The sequence below is a fragment of the Pogona vitticeps genome, chromosome 4 (genome assembly GCF_051106095.1).
Source record: "Pogona vitticeps strain Pit_001003342236 chromosome 4, PviZW2.1, whole genome shotgun sequence".
Taxonomy (NCBI): Eukaryota; Metazoa; Chordata; class Lepidosauria; order Squamata; family Agamidae; genus Pogona; species Pogona vitticeps.
Window position 1 is genome coordinate 38,041,715 of NC_135786.1, and position 19,648 is coordinate 38,061,362.

The 19,648-nt window shown below is 40.5% G+C and overlaps 1 long non-coding RNA gene across 1 annotated transcript; it reads left to right on the forward strand.

Moving 5' to 3' along the window:
• The first annotated feature begins 256 nt into the window (after window positions 1–256).
• Window positions 257–11,217, forward strand: LOC140706550 (uncharacterized). The gene is made up of 3 exons (XR_012086231.2): window positions 257–408; window positions 997–6,825; window positions 10,999–11,217. It is a non-coding gene; the product is annotated as an uncharacterized LOC140706550 (long non-coding RNA).
• Window positions 11,218–19,648: the final 8,431 nt, after the last annotated feature.

The window sequence follows — 19,648 nt, forward strand, 5'->3', positions numbered from 1 at the left end:
ACAATCCTGCCAGAAGTGCAAGGAACTCACCAAACCTGCTTTGAAACTCCATTTACAGCACTTGCGCTCCTTCTTCTGGGAGAAGTCTTTCCATCCACAAACTGCTCCCATGGAAACTACCTTGCCTCCAATTTCTCTACAGGAACCATCTAACCCATCTTGAGACCACATATCCCACTCATCCTCCCCTCTGTCCATCACGTTGTCGTCTATATCTATTTTTCTCACAGTGGTGGACTTTTGGGGAACTGAGGGGACTTCAGGAGGGTAGAGCAGGCACTCCACGGGGGAACATCCCACTAATCACATGTCTTAAAGCTCCAGAAACTTCCAAGAGGTCCTGCACAGGCACAGAATAACCCAATTGTGTGGATTCACAGAGGACCACTTGAAGAACCAAGGTTACAGGTAAGTAACCTCTCTTTTTGTAGTTAGTATGCCTTTATACTGAGGGTGAAGTTCAGTGCTTTCCCTATGCAGTTGATGGTAAGATCTCTGAATAAATACTTTCAGTGGCAGACATGGTGGTATGTGGTCCTCTTCGGAATGTACTATGCAGGGAAGAAAGTCTTATACTGGAACCAAATCTTTCAAGTCCATTGGACATTTCATGTTCCAAAGCATTCTAAATCCATAGGAGATGTGACTGATTGCCTTTCGGTTCCAGCTGAGCTGGGAAAATAAGCCATCTGCTTGCTATGGATTATCCCCGTCCATACCAGTAATCAATAAAAGTTTAAAAAGGCCCATATGCCAGATCTCCAGATTACCAATTAAGTGTAATGTGTAGTTGGGCCTTTGTCACTTCTGCGGTATTCCCAAGGTTTCTCAGGTATACTGCCTTTCCCTTAAGCTGCAACAGCAGATCAGGGAAGAGAAGTCTACCATTATTTGAGGAATCTCCTCCTATTTGTAAACTGAGCTACAACTACAGAAGATTTATGTGTAGCTACTGTGACTCAGGCTGCTTCCTTTCCTTGTGCTTAATCATTTCAGGGCATCAACACTGACTAGTGCACAAGAGTTTCAGAGGAACGGGGTAAGGTGAGACTCAAATCCTTCCTATTAGCAACTAAATAATCCCTTAGGCTTCTAGGGTAGAACAGCCTCCTCAGCCAGCTCTCCTGCTTGCAACAGTTAGTTCCTGTGACTCAGCAGGTGTTGGAAGATCTGCTGAGCTCTGTAATGATAAGGATGCTGAAACAAGCCAGGTTGCCTCATGGCAAAACCCACTAATTATTGATTAGGACATTTACCAGTGAAATTTAAATAGGCTTCATTTGTGAGAAGCCATTTTACTGGACCTGAAAGAAAAAGAGGTGGATGACACCAACCATGATAAAGTTTAAAAGGGGAGCTATGATAATAAGGAGTGTTCATGTTTTATTATTTATTAGTCACATTTACATCCCAGCAGTGGATCTCTTCCTCCCTGCTTTATTTTCACAGTGACCCCGTCAGGCAGGCTGAGAGAATGAACACCTAAAGCCACCCAATGAGTTTTGTGGTCACTGGGGAGGTAAACCTGGATCTCCTAATTCCCAATCCTGCACTCTGATCACTACCCTACACTTACTATGGCAGGTAGGAACCAACATGTATAGGGCAGAAGCATATCAGAAGGAAGAGTATTTATTGACTTGGTAGCATATCTCCAGTCTTCCCACTGACTGAGTACAAGGTCGCTATGTAAAATCCACTACCTGGATTAATAGGAGACTGAAAGTTCTCCTTTGCACTGGTCCCCACATACCTGCTCCTGTCAGAAGAAGCCAGGAGGTGTTTTTGCCCTTTTCTTAAAGAGAGGAGTTGCATCTGTTACCCTGCAAACATTGCCATTGTGACTTTAATTAAAGTAATCTCATTTGCATGACAGGAAAATAAAACAACTTATTGATCCGTTTTTGCATTACTGAAGAGCTGTACAAAAGGAAAGGGGACGCCCAGACTTGCTGTCTCCATCACCTGGGATAATTATACTGCCGTCCAAGCCTAGGGAAAGCAAAGCAGAGGTCATACCATTCAGGTATCAAAACCCTTCCAGGGCAAAGAATTGAGAGAAGAGAACCTTCATATTATTGGAGGACAAACCCATTATTTTCCATGCTTCTTATAGTTTATTCATTGTGCTCCCTTTGTTTCTGCATTGATATAATTCTGTACTTCTTTAATAAACTGATTAAGAAGGACTAAGGAAGCACAAAGGTTAACTTTTCCAGCGTGTTACAAAGATGAACTGGTCATCTTGCCCTGCCGGGCTGGCTCTGGCAGCTCTATTCTCTGTCTGCCCAGTCACCCCGTGATATTTGGCATGGCCCTCCAGAGTATGGAGGCAACACAAAGCTTAAACAGGCATTGCCAAGATCCCACGCCTGCCTGCTCTATTTGATTACACAGGAAAGGTCATTGGCAATCTTCCAAGGGAAAAAAAAGGTTCACTACAATTATGGTATCTATTAGGAAAGTCACTAAGGCAGAATTATGAAGCCAGTAGTCCAGCATTGCCAAATGAGTTGACCTATAGGGTTGTGTTGCCAGAGAAAATGTTTCCCTCTGGAGTACAAAAATACAGGCTGAAATCCTGTTGCCTAACACAGTAGTTCTTAACCTTGGTTTACTCAGGTGTTTTTGAACCACAACTCCCAGAATCCCCAGCCAGCACAGCTGGTGCTGAAGGCTTCTGGGAGTTGCAGTCCAAAAACACTTGAGTAACCCAAGGTTAAGAACCACTGGCCTAGCACAGAGAGTCACACTAGAGTAGACCCATTAAGTCAATGAGGATTTGTTGAGTCAGCTCTTCTATAGTATATGTTTCATTGATTCAAATGGGCTTACGCTAGCTACAATTTAGTTCAGCATACAAAGGTGCAACTAGAGTAGGCCCATTTAAATCACTGGAACGTATGGAAGAGCTGATCCACCAAATTCTGACCAAATCAATGGGCCTCCTCTACTCCAATTTTTTTATGCTAAGCAATAGGTTTTCAGCCATAGTAGCCATAACATAAATCTAATGAAATGGGAATAATAAATGGATTGCAATTATACATGGGTAAATATGAGAAAGACAGGGAAAGGAGCATAGGGACAGTGTCTTTCTTTAAATCAAAGATGATCAGACATCAAGAAAGATAAGACTTGCTGAAGAAGTGGTATGAGAGCCCTGCTACTTCAAATTTGGTCAATAAATAAATGAAAACATTGACCCAGTGTCTGGCTACTCAGGAAAAAAAAGGCAAATATATAAGGTAGTGGTTCCTGACCTTCAATCCCAGACATTCCAGGATTTCAACTTTAAGAAGCTTTCACCACTAGCTCTGCTGGTAAGGACTTCTGGGAGTTGCAGTCCAAGAAAGTCTGGGGACCTAAGACTGGGAACCACTGATATAAGAAAACAAAGGTCAAAATCCTATTGCTTAGTGTAGACTAGATTATAAATGTCAGTCTGTCCCAGCTGCAATTCTCAAGGGTGTGCACCCATGCTGGCTTGATATATATGCACCCCAAATATCGCAGTGGGGATGCTTTTCTTACTGGGAAGGAATTTGGCTTACACGAAGCAAGAGAATTTCAGCCAATAACTACTGGGTATTATGGCAACATTGTATGTGATCAGAGGAGAGGAGAGGTATCCTCATGTCCTGAGTGCAGGTTTCATAAGCATTTGGTTGGCCACTGCAGGAGTTAGGATGCTAGACCAGACTCTCAGGCTACCCAGAATCCCCCAGCCATCATTGTGAGTGGCCTTGCTGTTTGGGGGATTTGAAAAGCTGTAGTCCAAAAAAGTCCAAAAAATTCATTCATTCATTCATTCATTCATTCATTCATTCATTCATTCATTCATTCATTCATTCATTCATTCATTCATTCATTCATTCATTCATTCATTTGACTTTAGACTGCCCTATGCATTCTCTAGGTAGTTTACAAGATAATTACACCAACAACCCTTTGTCCCCCATTTAGTTGGGTTCTCATTTTACTGAACTTGGAAGAATGAAGCCTTTGGGGTCAAATTCAAGTCATGAGCAGAGGCTTGACTGCAGTACTGCCATTTAACCAGTGTGCCACAGGACATGCTGTACTATCCTAAGGATATATATATGTATTCTTTTTCACTAAGTAATTTTGAGTTTGTATTCTTAAGAAAGATATACATGCCACTGGCTGTTACCTAACTGAGTCCTGAATTTGTTTGCAACATTTTGTTTTGATAATGTTCCCAGTTATAGATCTTCACAGAGGTAGAACATTTTTTAGGGATAAAAGGGACAGGCATGTGTGTATTAATTCTACCAAACTGATGCTTGACTTTCCTCCCTCAAAAGTCATCACATATGTAGAAAGTGAAGATACTTGGAATAATGTTGAATTCCATTAATATGTGTTTCAGCTCTAATTGCTTGTTTTTGGGGAAAAGGGAGGAGAAGGACTACTTTACGTACAGGTCATTTTATTTAAACTGATGGTAATAAAAAGCAAACAATGACTTAACACTGAGTTTGAACTTAAAACAACCTTGGTTTCTGCACCTGCAACCCTGGCAAAGAGACCAGAAACTCTCTGAATGTTAATATGATACCAAGGAGGCACTTTGAAAGTGTCTCTGCCTATTAAGAACTATTTCCATGGAGATAATCCACACCCTGCTACCTGATGCCAATCTATTCTAAATGCATTCTGCTAGAAGAGAGTGACCACCCCACAGATTTTAAACTGGTTCAGCAGGATTTTACCACCTTGCTTTTTTGGGTATGAATGTATCTTCTCCCCCAACCTGTGCCTCTTTAAAGAGTACATACCATGTGCAGCTATTGATTCTCTGATGGTCTTACCCAATTTGCTGCTCTTCCAATGTTTGAGACAGGACCTTCTCATCCTGACTGTTGGCCTTGTTGGTTGAGGAAGTTGGAAGTTGTAGCATGAAACATCTGGAGGGTACCACATTGAGGACTGTTGCCGTCTTAGAGGATGCTCTCTTGATACGTTTCTGTCACTGCACATAACCAGACAGATAGATGGAGGGGATGGTGTGCTTACACTGCTGGACAACTCTGAAGGTTGCATGTTGACCTCTATGTGTCCCTGTTTCCAGAGTGTCTTCAAAAGTAAGACAAACTTGGCTCCACAGGAACATTAATGTACACAGCAGGCAGCAGGGAAGAATAGCAGGAGATCAAGGAGAGGCAAAGAGAGCAGGACAATGTGCAGAGCTCTCTGGTGCTGCCTGGAAGGGATGGGTGCTCTGGACAAAGGCAAGAACACCCAATTGTGGCTGAAATTTGGACTATCAAGGTGGCCAAAGCATATAGCACATGATGTGATGGGGGAATATAGCATTTCATATGTGTGCAGGAGGAGGTATTATTATTATTTTGTACCATTTGGGCAACACTTGTCTCAGCTTATCTTTCAGGATATACAGTACATCACTGTGATAGCATTCTAATCTAAAACCCTTCAAATGTTTCAGATTATACAGTGGTGCCTCGCTAGACAGTTACCCCGCATGACAGTTTTTTCGCTAGACATTGACTTTTTGCAATCGCTATAGTGATTCACAAAACAGTGATTCCTATGGGGGAATTTTGCTGGACAATGTTTGGTCCCTGCTTCGCAAACCGATTTTCGCTAGACGACGATTTTGACAGCTCCCTCCACACTCGCAAAACAGATGTTTTTGGGACCTAAGCTTCACAAGACAGCGATTTAAACAGCTGATCGGCGGTTCGCAAAGCGGCTTTCCTATGGCCGATCTTCGCTAGACGATGACGACTCTTCCCCATTGGAACACATTAAACAGGTTTCAATGCATTCCAATGGGAAAATGCTTTTCGCTAGACAATGATTTCGTTAGACAGAGATTTCAGTGGAACAGATTATCATCGTCTAGTGAGGCACCACTGTAATTTATTTGTGTCATTTAATGCTTACTTTTCCTCTCATGAGCTCAGGGCAGAGTATATGATTCTTCTCCTCTTCACTTTATCCTCACAACAACCCTGTGAGGTAAGGCAGGCTAAGAGACTGTGTATCATCTATGAACCAGGTCTCCTGACTCCAATCCTTTTATATGTACTATACAGTCAGTCTGAATTCCTACCATCTCTTGCCAACATGGATGTAGACTTGCCAAGAGGATGGGAATGGTAACTCAAAGCAAAAAGAGGATGTCAGGCTGGAGAAGCCACAACTGAGTAAGGAAATGGATTTGCTCTCAAGCCAACGTGTTGTGGAAAGATGAGTACAGAGTTCTTTAGAACCCTTCAACCATAGAAGACAGGCATTTAGCTTCATATACTCAGTGACTATTTCTCTTGGGCCAAAAAAGGGAGGAGGTACAGGAGAAAATGTCTAAGAATGTGATTACATCACAAGTTACCCCACAGTTTCTGTCAGAATTTGCAGTTAAAATCAAAGGATTTTGATCAGTGACTACATGGTGTAAATCTAAATACAGGGAAAGAAGCCCAGACTTTTTCTGTGGACATTTCATTCAGATTTGTTTGGCCAGTAATGGGTGTTTCAATTTGTACTGATTCACCTGCCATCACTTTTCTCCACTTTCTAGCCTGTGTGATCACTTACCTTGGTCCAAAGGGGCAGTCACCGGCATGTCTACGGCGACGCGGATTTCTTCACTGGGGTGTGGTATTACAGCAGGATAATTCACTTCAGCTGAGAACCTGCTATCTCCTATCCTTTGAACAATTTTTCTTTTTTTAAAATTATGCTTGCCAAATGTATTTATTTGATTTATATATCACTCCTTTAGTGGAAATACTACTCTGGGTTGTTTACAAACTGAATATAACACTGTATCAGGTAAGTGGTAGGTCACTCACATTTTCTTAAGTAAAACAAGAGGACAAAGGGAAGGGTTGGATTAGAAGGGAAGAGGGCATCATCATTAAGGTGGGGATGTATGTGCTCCGGACAGAGATGAAGCTGATTGGAAAGTGCAGCGTGGATTCTTCCTACAGGATAATTGATCATATTAGTAGACGACTACAAAGATTTCACCAGTAAAAATCAGCAGGGACCCAGTTGTAAAAACTTTGAGGCAAACTGGGGGTTCCCTCCTATATAGTTTTACTTTAAGAAATAGATAAATTGCATTTTCTCTTGAAGAGCAGTAAGGTGATGCACATCCTAAAAAGGCAGATAGTATGCATTTCATAAGTTTGCCATTCCTTCTTTTAGTTTGCAAGATAGTTCTGAAATGTATAGAATGTGATGGTACAGATATACAGTACATGAACAATGTGTCCTATTTCTGTCTGATTCATACTCCAAAAAACATGATGTAGTAGTGAGATACATGTCATCGAAAGAATCAAGAAAAACATGCAGCAAAATAAGATTATATTGTTGTTAGTCATTTACAGCACATCATAATCAGAACTGAGTAAAGTACATATGAGATGGACACTATATACAGGTCAATCTGGTATAATTACATTACTATTATCAATAGTGAACTCATTCTCGATGTGTAGCTCCTTTTATAGCCAAAATAGTTATATCTGTGCATGAAAGGGAGGTCTCAGCAGGTTCAGGGAAATCCTGACATCTGCAAAAGTACAACAAAATTGAAGGACAGGGGAAGAAGTCTGTAACTTCTGAAAGTTGCCTCTGCTAGTAAAATCATCCTGGTGATTACAAATTTTGGATGTTAAAGACTTCCCTCCTATCCCAATCCCCCCCCAAAAGGTTCCCCACAATGAAAGGAATCCCAAGGGAGCCTTAGGGCTTTTGTGGGAGGAAATCAGTTTTTTTTTATTTCTGAAACAAAAATCACTTTTTAAAGTGCTAATTGAATACTAATTGAAAGTGTGTATTCACTGCAGCCATTCAGTGCAAAAGGAAAATGCTAAATGCCACCCTCAGTACAATGTGATACTTAAAATAAATCACACTTTCAGGAGGAACAGAAATGAATAGAAAGGCAGATAGACAAGCAGGATATGACGTGATGTAAGGGGAACTTTATAGGGATGGTGGGAAAAAAATACTGATTACAGAGCAGAATATACAAGTGGTACTTTAAGAATAATAAATGCTCTGTCAGAAAGATCCCTGAGTGTGTATACCTCCTCAGACAAGCAGCTTATAGTGTAGTTTGGGCATGTCACTATATTTCAGAATAATTCTTAGAGGATTGAAGATGAAATGAAGTTATTCAATGAAAGCCAGATGGAGTTCCTTAGAAAAATGGCAAGTTTTGCAAACACAAGAGATGGACTGCTAATAAGTAAGCTGATTCCAGCATCTGATCCTAAAGATATTTATAGCAGTAAAGTTATTACAATGACATCACACATAAAGAATGTAGGGTGTGTTTCCCGACTATTATTTTATTTGCTTGATTTTTTGCCTGACATTCTGGTTATCAGGGATGGTGGTCAAACTTGTATATGAAACTTTCAGGGACCAAAGTACAGTCAATAAACAGGCCTGGGCAACAACAGTATGGCAGCAAAAAAGAAAAGAAAGAAAAGACAGAATATTAAACATTAATCTTTAAAGAGTATACAGTAGTCTGTTCTAGAGAGGAAGGGGAAAAGTTCAGCCCTAGAGGGTCCAGCAGCAAAATATTTCAGCCACTTTCAGCCATTTTAGCCTTCCTTGGTGGAACTTCTTGAGTATGTAAAATCTGAGGAAACTCCAGTTGTGTTTGTCTCAACCTGAGTGCTTTTGGTAAACATTCTCTCAGGACTTCTGAAACCAGGCTACTGACACACGTCTTCAAAGGGAAAATCAGCTCATAGTCTGGGGCAATCTGAACTTTTGACATAATTCATTAAAAATTTAGGACCCAGTTAGCTGACTGTCAGGAGAACTTTTTAACTCCTTCCTGCCTAAACAACAATTTGTGTTGGCAAAGGGATTCTATGTCTGGTTGTAGAAATTAGCATTTGAATATTTCGTCTTGATTCTTTTTCAAAGAATCATATTCAAACTATATATATATATAGTTATATAACTATAACTATAACTATAACTATAACTATAACTATAACTATAACTATATATATAGTTTGAATATGATTCTTTGAAAAAGAATCAAGACGAAATATTCAAATGCTAATTTCTTTAAACTGTGGAATTACTGTTTTTTGCTTTGTGGATGGGGATGGTCTTATTCAATGGTAGCAGAACTTTGTTGCCTATACCATTCCACCCATCTTGTCACTATACAAGTGTCTGGTAATTTAGAAAAAAAACCTCCAAAGATATTACAGTATCTCCTATCAAGTCACTTCTGATGTGTGGTGACTATATGAGTTAATGATCTCCAAAATGTCATAATATTAATGGCTCTGTTTGAAGGTGAAATGAAGTTATTCCATGAAAACCAGAATGAGTTCCCTAGAAAAATGGCAAGTTGCAATCTCATGTTAATCTCAGCATCTCATGTTACATTGTTCTTTTTTCCTATGGTTCCTCCTTTCCTGGCAATATTGTCTTATCTAATAAGTTCTGCTCAGGTCTTACAAGCTAACAGCTTTAGCTTCCTTTTTTGAGACAATGTGTCTCATGTTAGGTTCTTCTACTGCCCACTCCTGTTTCCCCAGCAATATTGTGTTTTCTGGTCAGTTCTGTATTTCATTATATGTGCTCGGTAGGATAGCTTCAGTGTACTATTCTTTTCTCTAGTGAGAACTTAGACTTGGCTTGAATGAGCACCATTTTTCTGCTTTCCTGGCTGAAACAATAGGTCATGCTGTCAGGATGACCGTTCAGTATCTGTCACCCCAATTCTAACAAATTTCCCAGGCAGACCTAACAATTTGCCACCTATCTGCACCACTGAGATTGTACTAGTAAAACAAACTTCAAAGTGGCAAAATTCTGTTCTGTGTACTCCACAAGAAAGTGGCTAATTAATTTTTTTTCAGCAATCATTTGAACTTAGACAGTCACTGTGTAATGAAATCTCAAAGCTGTTACTGTTATAGAATTTTCTGTCTTTTCAGTATTCTTAATGTGTTAATAATTGCATGTGGCTGCTCTGTTATCATAATAAAAATTGACTCACAGTCAACCTGATGGATTGATTGAAGGTAAAGCCTCCTGGAATGGCTTGCACTTTTCTTTGCTAGAAAAGAGATTCCTTGTGTAAGGCAGGTGGTTGCAAAAAAATAAAATAAAAAAAACAACAAAAAAACCAGAAACAAAAAAAAAAGCCTTGAGATGCTGTATCTGCTTCTAGGACCACACCGTGCTTGTCCCAACTAAAATCCCAGTGCTTTAGCCATTGCACTTTACTGCTGTTTTTTGTCTATTGAGTCTTAAGTGATCTGGACCACTGTTGACCTTTCTTTCTATTTCTGCTTTACTGTAGCATGTATCCCAGCGTAAGGGTAACTCTTGGCAGCTTAGACAAAGCCAGAGTATATCATGTATAGAGTTTCAGGACAGGAATGTGCTTGGTGTCAGGGAATGTAATTTGCCTAATGACTTTCCTAGGTTGTATTTACCCAGTTCTTTGTTCAGCATTTTACTGAGGACACTCCTTCTGTAGAACCGGCACTGGCAGGAGTTGTGCTATACAAACTTTTCCCATATGATTATTGAGAAATCAAAGATATTGTCTAAGAATCTCAGGCTTGCAGCCAGATGTAATTTTCCACCTGTTTTGCTTTGTTCTCAAAAGAGCTAGAGCTGGCTCAGAAGCAGGAGATTAGATCAAGATATCTTAGACATTCATTTGCTTAGAAAGAAAGAAAGAAAGAAAGAAAGAAAGAAAGAAAGAAAGAAAGAAAGAAAGAAAGAAAGAAAGAAAGAAAGAAAGAAAGAAAGAAAGAGGTTTGTACTGTGGGTGCTGTCCAAATGACAGATAGATTGACCTGTTCATTTGTCATGACAACAATCTGAAATGGGTAAGAGCTAAAGATAGCCATATCTGATTTTGAAGGTTCATTCTCATATACCTATACTGACAAATCATGTGGCCGTGTGTCTTCTTTTATAAAGAAACTCCTCTGTTTGTAGGACTACCAGTGGAAAATCCTCTTTTTGAAGGCATCCTTTGCTTGAAGGAATCTCCAGTCCAAGCCTGAGAGCCATACATAATTATCATCTTGCCAGCAGACTCAACAAGCACCCGGGTCAGCTGGTTACAGTCCTGCCCAACTGCGTGAGATATATGGTCATTATGTTTAAAATCTAAGAATCATCTGCAATAAATAAATATATGCAGTCACATGCAAACCAGTGTCCTCTTTTGTTCTCTTTTTGGGGTATGCTCATGTTTTCTTTTGATAATGTGTAAGTTAGGAGTCCTATTTTCCAATTAGAGGTATTCCATTTTGTATTTTAGGGATAAAAACTTCCAGAATTTGGTAGTCAGTATGGCCATTGATTAGGCTACATCGGGAAGTTTGGGAATGGTCCCCTGAAACTACAATTTTTACAGCTCTATTTCAGATGTTTTCCCACCTGTAATTTTCCCAGCTCTAAATAGATAAACAGTGGATGGAGTTTTGAATTTGTAGCCAGATTGTCTCAGCTGATGTGACAACCAGGATTTATAATATGTTTGGAAAGGAGAAGAGAAGACCTATGGCCTTGATGTCATGTGAGATCAGGCTGCCACCCCCCTCAACAAAGTATTATATCCTACTCAATAAGCAAAGCTAAAATTCTCTGGAAAGGTAATGGTGATAAAAGAGAGCTGCTCAGATACTGTAGTTATATTTGTAGTGAGTCATTCCTTGGATTTCATGTACAGTATGTCATATAAAAAAGCTGGTGGACACAGGAATAGGTGGATCAGCACAGAATGACTTGTACCAGTGTAGTCACTGTGTCACTTAAGTATGCCAAGATCATCCTAGCATGGTTCTCTATACCACTGGTTCTTAACCTTGGGTTACTCAGGAGTTTTGGACTGCAACTCCCAGAAGCCTTCACCACCAACTGTGCTGGCTGGGGTTTCTGGGAGTTGCAGTTCAAAAACATCCGAGTAACAAAGGTTAAGAACCACTGATCTATACCAATAAGAATGGGTTACTGTCACATACTTGAGGAGTGTGGATTTGTGTCAGTGAGTATAGCTTCATAATGACAGAATAGTTTGGAGATAACATAGAATTATCCATTCTCCTCTCTCTACCATGCTGTATCTCTTTGTTATTGTTCCCAGCAAAAACAAGATCCACCTTATAGTGCCTAAATGATGACTTGGTTATAACAGATTATAACTGCACAAGGACATCAGTCATCATATTCCATCCTAAACCTTTATTTGACAGATCATCAGATTGGATGTCATAATGTATCAAATCAACAGGCATGCGGCCAAAGCAACACTTTGAATCGCAAGCCTCCCACTCTACATGCTTATACACATAAAATGTCACAATGTTTGAAAACCCGAAAGTGCAACAGGGTTGTGCAACAGGAAAATTTCCTTGCTGACCTCCATGAACTTAGGCATAAGTGTTCCAAAGAATCAGCTGAATGTTTTATAGAACATTCCTTTGGCTGAGAATTGCTGCAGGTAAGCTCTTGTGTCCATTTCTCTCCCATCTACATATTTCTGATACTTGCATTGCAGATCTATCCTCACTCTTAGGTGTTTGTTTTTGGACAGTGAGGAACTATTACGTGTTACTTCTTTTCAATAAACATTAGCAATTGTTGCAGGATAGCTTCATTCTTTTGTCCCAAAGAATTTTTTTTGCTATTTTTCCTCTGCCATTGCAAGTGACAACAATAGCAATGGTGTTGGCAGCTTGTGGCACCGTTTTGCTTCTTTTACAGTTCCTTCTACCAAATGTCACTTTTGTATGAATCTGTGGTAATTACATCTTTAGAATGCAACAGGTTAGTATAATGAAATTATGGCGACGTTGTTAGGAGTAAACAGGAAGTTTATGGTAAGACAAAAGTGGTGGTGGTGTGAAAGACTCCTTAAATGTATTCTGCCAAGGAGTGTATTCATGATAGAATAGGATAGACCTAGCCTTGAATGTAGATGATCTAGAGTGGTGGTTCCAAACCTTGGGTAATTCAGGTGTTCTTGGACTTCAGTTCCTAGAAGCCTTCACCACCAGCCATGCTGGTCAGGATTTCTGGGAGTTGCAGTCCAACACATGGTTTATCCAAGGTTGGGAACCAGTGATTTAGTGTCATCACAGAGAGGAAACCTCATGGCCTGGACTTCAGAGAAAAGGAGAACAAAGAAATAATGCAGCTTGAAGAATAGAAAAATGACGAATGAAGAAAGCACTTAAGAGAAGACTGAGAGAGATCAAGAGATGTCCAGTCCCTTCTGGTTATTTGGCTATCACCCTGCTCCACTGGTCAAATTCAGTGTTGCTGCATTTCACCGACGCCTCTTGGACACTGTCATGGTGGTGACCAAGGGGCAGTCATAATTGCATTTGACTGAGAAATTTAAAAAATAATTCTGCAAAGCAGCTGTTTGAGTGAGAAAAAGGACAAGTCAAAGTATGTTTCTCAGAAAAAAGTCTGAGAAACGTTGCCTCACCACTTGCTGTCAGTTTTCAGAATCCAGCATCTTCTCCAGACCTTCCAAATACTACATTTTAAAAGCATAACTTTAATAATAATCATGCGCCATCAAGTCGATTCCAATTTATGCTAGCTCTTTTCAGGATTTTCAAAGGAGAGAATACACAGAAGTGGTTTGCCATGCTTTTCTTCTGGGGGCACCCCGGGACTGTGCAGCTTTCCCAAGGTCACACAGGCTGGCTCTTCTCTCAGGAGGCACAGCGGGAAATCAAATTCCCAACCTCTAGCTCTGCAGTCAGATACCTAAACCACTGTAGATACATTTTATTTATTCTGCAGTTGTGTATAATACAATCCTGTAGTAAAAAAGGCTGAGACCAATATTAAGCTTAATTCTAGCCAGTGATATACCATAATCTGTCCTTTAATTTACTAAAAGTGTCATTTTTCTACAAAGGAACCTTCAGCATTTCAGCCTCATTCTCTGGGTACTTTACAATTTGTTATAGTTATATGTTAGCACATCCTGCAAGGGACCAAGGGGCTGCATTTGTTTTCCATTTCTACCTCACATCTCTGTTCCATCACTCAGCAGCTTCCCCCAGCTGCCCACACTTCCTAATATGAAAAGAGCCCTGTGGGAGGTGTTACCTTACAACATTTTCCTCTGGGCTTTAACTGACATGTGAGAAATCTGTGAGATGGGGTGCTGCTTGCTGCCACAGAGATGACAATGAAAGATAAGACATGCACACACTCACCTCAGCTATCTCAGAAATAGGAAAGTATAAGAATCCTGAAGAACCTATGCCATGAGAATCTCTCTTCTTTTGAACACAGATTTGTTTTCTATCAAATTGAATGAGAATGGTTGAAATTTTCACGGGGAAGCTTTTGTCACAGTAGTACTTCTGAGCAAATATGTATAGGACTGTGCTGTAAAAAAAAAGGTTTTCTGGATCTCCGGCCAAACGTATAAATAGAATGTACTGGAACATAGGAAAGTATGCCAACTAGAATATTATCCAGTAGTCTTCTCAGTATATTTATTTTATTTTATTTTACTTGACTTTATTTCTATCACATCTTTCTCCGTGTAGAGCAGTGGTTCCCAACCCTGGGTCTCTAGATCTTCTTGAACCACAATTCTAGATGTTCTTGAACCACAATTCTAGATATTCTTGAACCATAAGCCAGAACACCTAGTGTGGAAGGTTTCTGGGGTTTTTAGTCCCAATAATATTTGAGGACGCAATGTTGGGAAGCACTGATGTAGAGGGACTCAAGAGAGCTTACAAAGGATGTAAAGACAATTACAACATTAAAAAAAATACTTTATTAAAAATAGATGTATTTATTATTTAAAAGCACAAAGTAAAACCCTGCTAAAACAGTTAAAAACACATTTTGAAAAAGATGAACAATTCTCCTCTTAAAATCCGTTCCTCAGCAGTAGTTTACTTATTCTCTCTCTGAAAAACAATGTTCCTGAGTGATATACAGAGCAGGGCTGGGCAAATGATAGCCCTCCAGATGTTGAATTTCAATTCTCATAATCACTTACCCATGGCCACTTTTACTAGGTTGATGATGGCTCTTATAGCCCAACACCATCTAGAGGACAGGAAAGTGCTTGTGCTTAATAGAAGGTTTACCATCACAAGGTTAGAACAGGAGGACAGACCATCAAAGGAGATAGTGAGGAAGCTCCTTAATGTTATGCTTCAAGCAAATTTGGTTAGGTTAAGCAAATAAGGTAAAGGTAAAGGTTCCCCTTGACAATTTTTGTCCAGTTGTGTTCGACTCTAGGGGGCGGTGCTCATCCCCGTTTCCAAGCCATAGAGCCAGCGTTTTGTCCGAAGACAATCTTCCGTGGTCACATGGTCAGTGGGACTTAGACACGGAATGCTTTTACCTTCCCACCGAGGTGGTCCCTATTTATCTACTTGCATTTGCATGCTTTCGAACCGCTAGGTTGGCGGGAGCTGGGACAAGTGACGGGCGCTCACTCCGTCGCGTGGATTCGATCTTATGACTGCTTGGTCTTCTGCCCCTGCAGCACAGGCTTCTGCGGTTTAGCCCACAGCGCCACCACGTCCCTATTGGTTAAGCAAATAACATTCCTTTAAAAGTACATAATCTCAGATCTGAGAGACAGAGGAGTTGATAAAAAGTCTTAAGAATGTCATGGGTTCCAAGCCCCCAATAGTACAAGAAGCTGGAGAAAAGACAGATTTCAGTGGTCTGTTGAAGCTTGTGGTGGCAAAAGCTAAGCTATAATCTTACTGTGGGGAACAATCCAAAATTCTCCATCCCTCACATCATCATTAATCCAGAGTAAACATAAAGAATTCTTTTTGTTCACTGCTAGAGAATGCGGAATCTTCCATATGCTTGAATAACATGTGTAAAATCATATAAGGTCACTTTTTTCCTGGAAGGTTACTGGGTTCAGAATAATTATCATTGCTGAAGCATCTGGATGGATATTGTGAGAATTAAGATGACAGGATAAACTGGAGCTTTCACATAACATGGTTCTTATGTTCTTACAACCATGAAGGCAAATTATAGACTGCATAATAGCCTATACAGGAACATTAATAGGAGGTGAAAGAATTCACCATATAGTCATTCTCAATCTCAGACTGAGTGCGTTGAAATTTAGCCTCATTTAAATCAATGGGAGAGCTTACTCTTGAGTTAATTAAAATTATGTTTCAATAGCAGTTTATTAAGAGTAGCTGCAAGCACTCCAGCTAAACCTGGGAGCAAAGCCATTGTATATAAACACTGCCTTGCAAAGGAATTCCTTTTATGACAGTCAAGCCATAGGAGAGAATTGAAAATGTATTGAAATAGGTTAAATGTTGCAGACTGGTAACATGACAGATAGATGGTGTTTGCAAGTCCTACAACAGTGATCCCCAACCTTGGGCCTCCAGATGTTCTTGGACTTCAACTCCCAGAAATCCTGGCCAGCAGAGTTGGTGGTGAAGGATTCTGGGAGTTGTAGTCCAAAACCATCTGGAGGCCCAAGGTTGGGGACCACTGTCCTACAACATACACTCTTTATAGCTACAATACTCCATTTTTTTTTTTTGTAAAGAGGGGGGCATATCTGTGAGTGTTGTTTCGGAGATGTAGGCAGCTGAGGCATGATGTTCAGGACTGGGGGAACATGGCCTCACAATCTTTCACTTCCCCCCAAATGTCTTCCTTTAAAAGAAAAATGCTTACATATATGAGATCAGTGCTAAATCACCCTGTCACCTTATGCTTGGTGCTTATTATTATTATTTCCCACATTTATGCTTCTATAAAAAGATCAGCAGAGACAGGACCAGAGAAGGAAGGAAGGATTGGCAGAGGGAGGACCAGAGGAAGGTGGGAAAGAAGGGGGAAGGCTGCGGGCTGGGATGTGAATCACATTGGATCCAGTATGAATGGTGAACTCCCAAATCGATCAGCAGCCCCTGTGGGAGCACGGACTGTGATCTCAAAGGTAATATAGGCTGCGAATCAAATCACCCAGATTTGACTTTCCAGTATAGTTGCACCCTGAGAGGCAGAACTACATCATCAGTGCTTCATAGCCATAATAATAAGCGTAAAAAGGTTGCCAAATAGAAAGAAGAAGTCCACACCATTCATTTTGGGGTGTGCTTGGGAATAACTGGGCAATCTCTCATTATCATCTTAATTGTACAACAGCTGGAGCTAGTGTATAATAAAACTGACTTTGTACTGAGTTACTGCTTTCATTGATGGTGAGGCAAACTGGGTAGAAGAGCCATCCTTTCTTTCCTTTTCTTTGTCCTCTCATTCCTTTTGCCCTCTCCTTTGCCCTCAAACTTTACACTGTAAGCTCTTTGAGGCAGCTTCTTTTCCACTTTTGTAACTCTTAAGAGCGCCATAAAATTGCAGGGAGCTGTGTGGCATCTCAGAGACTAACACCATTTATTTCCACATGGGCCATTATTAAACACATTACATACTACAAGCGGATTAACATATATAATATGGTAGGATTCATGCTTCTGGTGACGGACGGAAACTTTCTAATTAATTGCAACTCAGCAGTCTCATTGTTATTTCCAGTTGAAGTTTCTTACCTCAACAGTCCAAAGGCAAGGACCACATGGCTTCCCCTCCCCCTTTTGTTGCTCCCCAGTGACTACTTTTTAAGAGTAGGGAAAAACTATCCACAATGATGTCTTCTCCCTCTGTTTCTGTGTATAGCAGATCTGGGCAAAGTGCGGCCCGAGGGCCACATATGGCCCGTGAGCCACTCCTGTCTGGCCCGCCGTCATCGCTCCAGTACGGTGTCCAAGCACTTGTTCAAGCCCAAGACAGACTGGATTTCTCTCACTGAACAAGTTGAACGTCAAAACCATTTATAGCTTTTTGTCTAAAGTTGATCAGTTGCTTATCTTTAACATATTGCAAAAAAACCTCTTTAGTATTTGTGAAGGTTAACAAGTTTAAAATAAAAACAATCCTAACATCACTGCTTCATTTTATTTTTAAGTAAAGTTGTTTGGGCCCCTGAACACAGTTCAGATTTTTCATCTGCCCCCCCTATAGAAATTAATTGCCCGCCCCTGGTGTATAGCTATTTCTGATGCCAGATTTGTGCATGTAATGTATCTGCATAGAGACTGGCCTGTTTGCGGCATATAGAATGTGGAAGGACACAGCTGGCAAAAGGGAGCACCTCTCAAACTGGAAGACAAATGAATGAATGAATGACTCTCTGATATGGCAAGTGACACTATCAGATCCTGTAACACACATAGAGAGACAGAGTTGCATCTGAATTCCTTGCAGGACCTGATCCTTGTGTGTGCATCCTTGTTCTATGGTAGGTTGTTTCCTAGTGGGCAGTTATATTGGGCTGTCAGGTTGAAGACTCCCTTGAAAAGACCCTGATGTTGGGAAAGTGTGAAGGCAAGAGGAGAAGGGGACGACAGAGGATGAGATGTTTGGACAGTGTCACTGAAGTGACCAACATGAATTTGACCCAACTCCGGGAGGCAGTGGAAGACCAGGAGGGCCTGGCGTGCTCTGGTCCATGGGGTCATGAAGAGTCAGACACGACTTAATGACTAAACAACAATATCATTCCTGTCCAGTTTAATCAGATTCCTTTTTCTCCTTTGGGGGATCAGTACTGTAGATTTACAAGTGTCTAATACACATGGGAGAAGCAGTTTAATCTTTAAACTCTTACCAATAAAATGTCTTGGCTGGTGCTGTAATTTAGTTTGCTCAGATGAAAGAAAACTTTGTAACAGTGACTAACATTATGTCAGCTGCTTCCACTAACTATGGTACAAGTCTCTTCCATGAAGGGTAGAATATGCAAGGTTTGTTTGTGCATTATTCTAAAGGATGTGATAGCCCATTTTAAAGAAACTTTATTACTTAGTGCTCTGCCATATTTGCACAATTTATATGCTGTCTGCCAGTCAGTTCTTAAATGTAAGTCCAAGAGCTCATCAACAGGGCTGTAAAAGTTATCACCATCTGCTATTGCTTACTGTATAAACCTTAGACCAGTGGTCCCCAATCATGGGTAACCCAGGTGTTATTTGGACTGCAACTCCCAGAAATCCCGGCCAGCACAGCCAGTGGTGAAGGCTTTTGGGAACTGCAGTCCAAGAACACCTGGGTTAGCCAAGGTTGGGAACTACTGGCATAGACCAATCAATCCTTTACTCCTACATGAACCAGTTCATAACCTGAGGATATAATTAGAGAACTTCTTTTAGATGTCTCTCCAGAGTTAGGCAGATGATGACATGCTCCAAGCAGTTTATATATCAGAGGACATTGTATGGTGCAGTACTCCATTTTCCTGAATGCAAATGATCACATCTATCGCTTAACATAATGGGCAAACTGGTTTTTACTGAAACGGAATGTATTCATAGGATTATGCTGCAGGAATGTACTTGTACTGAAGAAGGCAAAGGATTCCAGCAATGGTTCAGATGGTAGAGATTAGGAATAAACGTGTTCAGGCAAATTTGGCCGGATGATGACATACATGGGAATTTACAGTATGACAAATGAGAGGCACAGCTGACAGTAAGGGTGTGCACTGTTGCCATATTTTCCACTTGAGAAGCTACAGATGGCCCACAGTATCAACCCAGTA